The following is a 7,036-nucleotide window of genomic DNA, read 5'->3' on the forward strand; positions in this document are numbered from 1 at the left end:
GGCAAAAGTCCACAGCTCAGCCCACCTTTCTCTTCACCTTTTCTGTTTGTTCCCCAGCCACCGTGCACAGTCCTCCATGCAGTCCCTAGCTAGCAGGGTGATTTTTAGGTTAATTCTTTGGTCGTACCACCAGTCGGGAATCTCCAAGCTGCCTGTACCATCAGGGTCTCTCAGGGTGCTGTCAGACCCCAGCTTCATATGTCTCCCTTTTTTGGTATTTTCACGCAAATTCTTTTGCTAGTTGGGGTTTTAGTCCACTTCTGAATCCTTCCCTTCAAGCCTTAGGCGTCCAAGATTATCTTCTGTGTCTGTGTTAATTGGTTTCCTTTTTCTTTGTTGAAGAGGGTCTGTGCATTCCTTCTGCCTAGTCGGCCATCTTGCTGGAACTCTGAGGATCCCATTTTTTTTTTTCCAATCATTGCCCTCACTTTAATGCCAGACAGACACTGTTCTGAATTGGCAATTTAGCTGGTGTTGTAATTCAGCCACCCTTACAATAAGACTCTGGGTTTGATTTTCAGCAATATCACCTCTGTTACTAGAAGATATAAGGCTTTCTTTCAGAGCACACCTGGAAACACTGAGGTCTTTTATGCAGCACTTAAGCCAAGACTCAGCAGCTTTGAGCTCATCTCGCTCTTTCACCAGTTTGTCTAGTGTAAGCAGGACCAACCAACCAACTTCCTTATACTCCTCATTCTGACAAAATTGCAGAAAAGTATCAAATATCCAATCACCCAAAGTGTCACTACTCACAAGTACTTGATCTATTGGTCGTGCTATTTTGTGTATTAATTTTTCCACTTCACGCCACAGATTAGTAGGGCCCTCTTTACTAGCAGATGTAGAGTCGCTAGTGTCATTAAAATTAATCAAAATGGACAACCAATCTAGGAAGCCCATCCTTATGATTTTGTCTCTCTAGAGCCACTCCTGGTACCAAATTGTGTTAGACTGGGTTATCTAGAGAAACAAAAACCAGCAAAGTTTATATATATATATAAAGGGAGAGAAAAATTTATCTTAAGAAAATGGCTCACAAACGTATAGAAGCCGGCAAGTCCAAAGTCCCTGGAGCATACGTCAGTCTGGAGAGGCTTTTCCTAGCTTCTGCAACCGCAGGGGCCAAGAAGCTCAAAGCTGGCAGGCAGTACACCAGCTGTTGACTCCAACGAATGATGAATCCAAGATCTCCAGGCCGAACTGTGGACTGCTCACTCATGGGCAGTTGTAGGCAGCACACCAGAATCCTGATCCACAGAAGAATGTCTCTCTTCCCAGGTTGTCCCTGGATATCCTGGAAGCAGGCCACACCCCTAGGGAAACTCCCCTTGAACAGATTGGCCACTCAGAACATAGTCATCCGATCCCATCATGGGAACAACCACACAGAATTAGGGTCCAGCCAAGTTGACACACAGCTCCAACTATCACACTGGGAATGACAAGTTGAAGAGGAATGGCGTTGCGTTTATTGTCAAAAAGAATGTTTCAAGATCTATCCTGAAGTACAATGCTGTCAGTGATAGGATAATATCCATATCCCTACAAGGAAGTCATTACTACTATTATTCAAATTTACACACCGACTACTAAAGCCAAAGATGAGATAATTGAAGATTTTTACCAGCTTCTGCATCTGAAATTGACCAAACATGCATTCAGTATGTATTGACTATTACTGGTGATTGGAATGCAAAAGTTGGAGACAAAGAAGAATCATAGGTAGTTGGAAAATATGACTTTGGTGATAGAAATGATGCTGGAGAACTCATGATAGAATTTTTCCATGACCAATGACTTATTTTGAGGGCAAATACTTTTTTCAACACCATAAACAGCAGCTGCACATGTGTACCCCACCAGATGGATCCAGATCAAATGGATCTGTGGAAAGAGGCAATGGAGAAGTTCAATATCATCAATCAAAACAAGGCCAGGAGCTGACTGTGGCACAGACCATCAGTTGCTCATATGTGAGTTCAAGTTAAAGCTAAAGACAATTAAAACAAACCCACGAGAGCCAAAATATGAAATTGATTATGTCCCACCTAAATTTAGAGACCACCTGAAGAATAGATTTGATGCACTGAACACCAATGGCCAAAGACCAGATGAGTTGTGGGATGACATCAAGAACATCATCCTTGAAGAAAGTAAAAGATCATTGAAAGACAGGAAAGGAAGAAAAGACCAAAATGGATGTCAGAAGAGACTCTGAAACTTGGTCTTGAATGGAGAGTAGCTAAGTGAAAGCAAGAAAAGATGAAATAAAAGAGCTAAACAGAAGATTTCAAAGAGCAGCTCAAAAAGACAAAGTAAAGTATTATTATGTGCAAAGACCTGAAATTAGAAGACCAAAAGGGACAAACATACTTGTTATTTCTCAAGCTGAAAGAAAAAATTCAAGCCTCAAATTGTAATACTGAAAGATTCTATGGGCCAAACATTCAACAATGCAGGAATCTTCAAAAGAAGATGGAAGGAATACACAGAGTGACTGTACCAAAAAGAATTGGTCAATGTTCTATCATTTCAGGAGGTAGCATTTTGTAGTATTGAAAGAAGAATCCAAGCTGCACAGAAGTAATTGGCTTCAGGAATTGACAGAATGCCCATTGAGAAGTTTAAGCAAACAGATGAAGCACTAGAGACACTTACTTGTCTATGCCAGGAAATTTGGAAGACAGCCATCTGACCAACTGATTGGAAGACATCCATATTTATGCCCATTTCAAAGAAAAGTGATCCATCAGAATGAGGAATTTATTGAACAATATCATTAACATGACACACAAGTAAAATTTTGCTGAAGATATTTCAAAAACAGTTGCAGCAGTATATTGACAGGAAGCTTCCAGAAGTACAAGCTGGATTGAGAAGAGGACTTGGAACAAGAGATATCATTGATGATGTGAGATGGGTCTTAACTGAAAGCAAAAAATATAAGATGAGTGCTTATTTGTATTTTATTGACTATGCAATGGCATTTGACTGTGTTGGTCATAAAAAAAATTATGGCTAACACTGAGAAGAATGAGAATTCCAGAACACTTATTTGTACCTATGAAGAAACTGTACATAGACCAGAAGGTTGTCATTTGAACAGAACAAGGGAATACGGCATGGTTTAAACTAAGCAAGGGTGTGTGTCAGGGTTGTATCCTTTCACCATATTTATTCAATCTGTATACTGAGTCCAAAAATCTGGACTATATGAAGAAGAACTCAACATCAAGATTGGAGGAAGACTCATTAACAACCTGCGATATGCAGATGACACAACCTTGTTTGCTGAAAGTGAAGATGACTGGAAGCATTTACTGATGAAGATGAAAAATAAAGTGTGCAGCATGGATTATACACCTCAACATACAGAAAATGAAAATCCTCACAACTGGATCAATAAGCAGCATCACAATAAATGGAGAAAAGATTGATGTTGTCAATGATTTCATCATTGGATCCACAATATCCATGGAAGCAGCAGTCAAAAAATCAGACATATTGCACTGGGCATATCTGCTGCAAAAGACCTCTTTAAATTGCTGAAGAGCAAAGATGTCTCTGAAGACTAAGGTGCACCCAACCCAAGTCATTGTATTTTCAGTTGCCTCATATGCCTTTGAAAGTTGGACAATGGATAAGAAAGACCGAAGAAGAGTTGATGCTTTTGACTTGTGGTATTGGCAAAGAATACTGAAAGTACCATGGACTGCCAAAAGAACCCACAGATCTATCCTGGAAGAAGTGCAGTTGGAATGCTCCTTGGAACAAGAATGACCAGACTTTGTCTCACCTACACTGGCTGTGTCTTTTTGTTGTACATTGGTCATGTTGTCAGAAGGATTGTGAGGATGGTGCATGTCCTTGATTATTCCTTGGAGGAAGATATTATGCTTGGTAAAGTGGAGGGTCAGCGAAAAAGGGGAAGACCCTCAATGCAGTGGCTGCAGTGATGGACTCAGGTATAGGAAGGATTGTGAGTATGGTGCATGACCTGGCAGTGTTTTGTTCTGTTGTACACAGGGTTATTATGAGTCAGAGTTGACTTGATGGCAATTAACAACAGTGGATATGGTAAGTCACAACCACTTGTGAATCCTGTGTGGATAGTAGGCTTGTATGTCTTCCCCTACCTTATTGACTGTAGGTGGAACAGAAAGTTCTTTCCCTGATATTTGATGACAAGTGTTGGGTTTTCTAGGTTCCCCCACAGCCCTTGTAGGACCTTCCAGGTTGCTGCTGGCAGTTAGTGCATCTACTAGAAAGTAGGGGAGGTCATCTTTGTAGCCACAGGGTGGCAATGCTACTCAAATGGATGGGGTAAGCCCATTGGTAGACACAAATTGGTATCTCAGTAGATAGTAAGAGATCAAGGAGTCTAATTGCATGTAGGGCTGGCCTGTGGCAACTATCTGGGTGTAGGATGGATGTTGCTGCAGATGGGTCATTGTTGTGTGTTGGCACAGGGAGTTTCTTATTGCTGTTGGACTCTGTCAGGATGCACATCCCAGTCACTGATGAGATGTTCCTTCTGGCTTATCCTGGGTGGTTGTTGGCAGAGTGCACAGGAGTGCTTCTCCTAGTCACTGGGCCGAGGGGTGTGGGGCACACCTGCTGATTGCTGGGCAATGATGTTGGGTGTTTCTAGTCACTGTGCAGGCATGTGGGTATTGTGCCAGTCACTGGGCAGAAGGGGTGGATTCATTCCCACCAGTCTTTGGGCAGTGGGTGTGCTCTCACTGGTTGTTCAGTGCCACGTGCAGTTCCACCAGTTGCTGGGCAGCCAGGCAGTAGGCACAGGTATATTCCCACTAGTTACTGGGCTGCTCCTGTCCTCCCACTGGTCACCAGACAGCAGACATGGGTGTGCTCCTGCCAATCACCAAGCAGCAGGTACAGGTGTTCTCCTGTCAGTTTCTGGGCTGCAGGTGTGCTTCATCCAATTGCTGCACAGTGGGCACAATGTATAACCACTGGTCTCTGGGTATCAGGTGCACTCCACTGGTCATCAGGCCAGAGGCACACTCCTGCCAGTTGCCAGATACTGGCACACTTCCACCAGTTGTCAGGCAGCAGGCATACTCCCATCAGTCACTGGGCAGTGGGCATGCTCCTGCTGGTCACCAGGCCACAAGTGCACTCCCACCAGTCTCTGGGCAGCCATTCCACAGGCCAATAGGCATTTTTAATAAGTACTCCAGCTGGTTCTGATGGACTGTGTTCATAGAACACATTTCAAGAATAATTTCTATCTACATGATTCAAAGTGGCACCTTAGAGGGCAGTGAATTTATGTTATTGGGAGAGGAACAACTCAGAAAAGGAGGGTGAGAATGGTTGCACAACTCAAAGGATGAAATCTTCATCACTACCTTGTACATGTAGAAACTACTGAATTGGTATATGTTTTGCTGTATATATTCTCGATAACAACAACATAAATAAATTTTTTAAAAATAATAAAATCAAATTTATTTCTAAAGATGCTGACCAATTCCATAGCATCAGGCACCATATCTCTGTTTAATGCAGAAGAGAGAGGGCAGCAACAACTGTGCTCAACCCTTTTATCAGAAAAGCAAAAGACCTAGAAGAGCTCCTTCTATCCCTATCAACCTTACCTTTATGTCTCATTGTCAGAACCAGGACTGACTATTGCTGGTTGCAAGGGAGATTTAGGAAGTAGCTGGCAAAGGGCAACAGGGTTAGCCTGACTGGCTTTAAAAAATTACGATTCTTTGCTTGGCCTGGGCAAATTTCTGTCCTCTCTTCAAAACTGAGGTTCTCATGAGAAGTTGGAATAAACTGGATGGGAACTGGTTTTAACAGGGAAGAAGGGTAGGAAACTGTTCCAACTGTTATATTCCATATCTGTCTGCTATACCATGTAACAGGAAGATTCAAAAAGCTGAAATTATTTCTTAAACCCAAGAAATGTTAACATGCTTTATCACGTCCCTTTTTTTCCTCTACTACCTTAAAAATTAGGCCTTCAAGGATAAAGAGTATGGTGTCAACAACTGGCTCTAAGAAAGGAGTAATTTTCTGTTTTAAACCTCTCCACATTCTGGAAAATCTAGAGTGGGATATATGCAAGAGAAGATTTAAGATGTAATTTTAAGACTAATCTTAGGACAAGGGGACTAATTTTGAAATCAATTTAACTGTTTCTAACTTGGACACCTACTTTTCTAAATTTTGAAGCTGATTTACACTCTTATAAAATGAGTGCACAAGAGCCATGTGGGAGGTGTGCTGAGTTGATTTTGCAACAGTAACAAGTGAGTGCCTGAGAGGACTGCTCTTCTCATTGTCAGCCTATTATATCAGTAATTAATGAAGATAGCAGCTGCTATAGGAGGTGTTTGTTCCCCATCCAGCAAATAATAATGGCTTTTCTAGGGAAGGCAGTAGTGTCAGGGAGAAGATTTTCTCTGTGCAACTCAACTATGAGCATATTTAACAAAACTCTTAGGAAAACCTAATTTTACCAGGCATCATTCAAAGATTTGAATATTACTCATTTTTCCTCATTCACCTTTCAGGTAGGAAAATATAACTTTTTTTTTTTTTTTTTTAAATAAAAAGAAGAAGAAGAAAAGAAAAAGATCCTGTGGGGAAAAGGGAGATATGGATGGAACATGTGTGAATTTTCATATTCTATAGAAAGAAAATACTGTTGTCATGTTATACAAAACAATGAAACCCAAGCAAACAGTGAAAGATTAGACAGGTCAAACACATTTGGGTTCCATTCCTGGTTCTGCTACTTACTACCCAAGTTTGGTGCTGTGTAGCATTGAGAAAGTTGCTCAATCTTTCTAGACTTGGTTTCTTCATGTGTATACTAGGCAAAGTAATAGAGCTACATTTCACAGTTGTTATGAGAAGGTAATTATTTTGGTTACCTAGTGCCACTCTGGGGAGCTCTGGTAGCATAGTGGCTAAGACACTTGCCTGCTAACCAGACGACTGGCGGTTCAAACCCACCAGCCACTCCTCGGAAGGAAGGTTGGGCAATCCTACTTCC

This window comes from Orycteropus afer, unplaced genomic scaffold, assembly GCF_000298275.1.
Source record: "Orycteropus afer afer isolate SDZICR_OR568_19922 unplaced genomic scaffold, OryAfe1.0 scaffold00156, whole genome shotgun sequence".
Classification (NCBI taxonomy): domain Eukaryota; kingdom Metazoa; phylum Chordata; class Mammalia; order Tubulidentata; family Orycteropodidae; genus Orycteropus; species Orycteropus afer.